General features: G+C 38.3%; 1 non-coding gene across 1 annotated transcript; it reads right to left on the reverse strand.

The window, feature by feature from the left end:
• Nucleotides 1-268: 268 nt before the first annotated feature.
• On the reverse strand, nt 269-340 carry TRNAQ-UUG (transfer RNA glutamine (anticodon UUG)). The gene has a single exon. It is a non-coding gene; the product is annotated as a tRNA-Gln (tRNA).
• Nucleotides 341-920: the final 580 nt, after the last annotated feature.

Below are 920 nucleotides of genomic sequence, written 5' to 3' on the forward strand. Positions count from 1 at the left end.
AATTTTCCTCTCGATAGTGATTTTTAAATATGAGGTTGTGCGTGATAGACCTGTTTTAGTTGATTCCAAAGGTCTCCGTTTGATATATCTATTTCGATTAGTTTCTAAAAATTTCTAAGTGGAATCCAAAAGAGCTATGAAAATTAGCAAATAAATGAATTTAAAATAATTATAATTTGCCGGTGCGTAATGGAACATTTTTTTAGCTATCTTTTACAGAGCCCAAAGAGGATTCAAAAAGGTGATGTAGAACAATTACTAAAAAATCAGGTTCCACCGAGATTTGAACTCGGATCGCTGGATTCAAAGTCCAGAGTGCTAACCATTACACCATGGAACCTGGATATCTGCAAAAGCCAGCAAAATATTAACATACAAAATTAGCAAAGTGAATATTAACAAATTAATTATATGTATAATACTTGATAACATTAATTGCACTCGCCTTATCAAGACGTTACATATCAATATAATACATACAAACAATCATACATTCAACATTTCCATGTCCAAATATAAGCATATTACTACAGATGGAAGTCAATTTAATAATATAGGAAAGGGGCCCGCGGATCGAACAAAAAACAAATCCGAATCAGTCCTTGTCCTTTTTACAAAGCCACCCCCTAATGCCGCCGATGATCATCCCCGTTTTTCCCTTTCGGGACACACAATGCCACATGACTCACCCCGTGAGAGTCGGGGCGCGTGTGGACTCGCCTCGGGGCAGGCCGCAACGTTCCCACTGAACAACCACCCTGGCCAAAGCTTCGCCAGTGCTGAGAGCTACAGGGGTGTATCGATGCAATATAAAGAGATGCGATGGAGAGAAACAAATGCGGGTATGGAAAACTTCAAATGTCGAATAAATCGCAAAAGTATCGTTCGTTCCTGTAATAGTATTACATATGAAGAGATTT

The sequence above is a fragment of the Euwallacea similis genome, chromosome 10, assembly GCF_039881205.1.
Source record: "Euwallacea similis isolate ESF13 chromosome 10, ESF131.1, whole genome shotgun sequence".
NCBI classification, from domain to species: Eukaryota; Metazoa; Arthropoda; class Insecta; order Coleoptera; family Curculionidae; genus Euwallacea; species Euwallacea similis.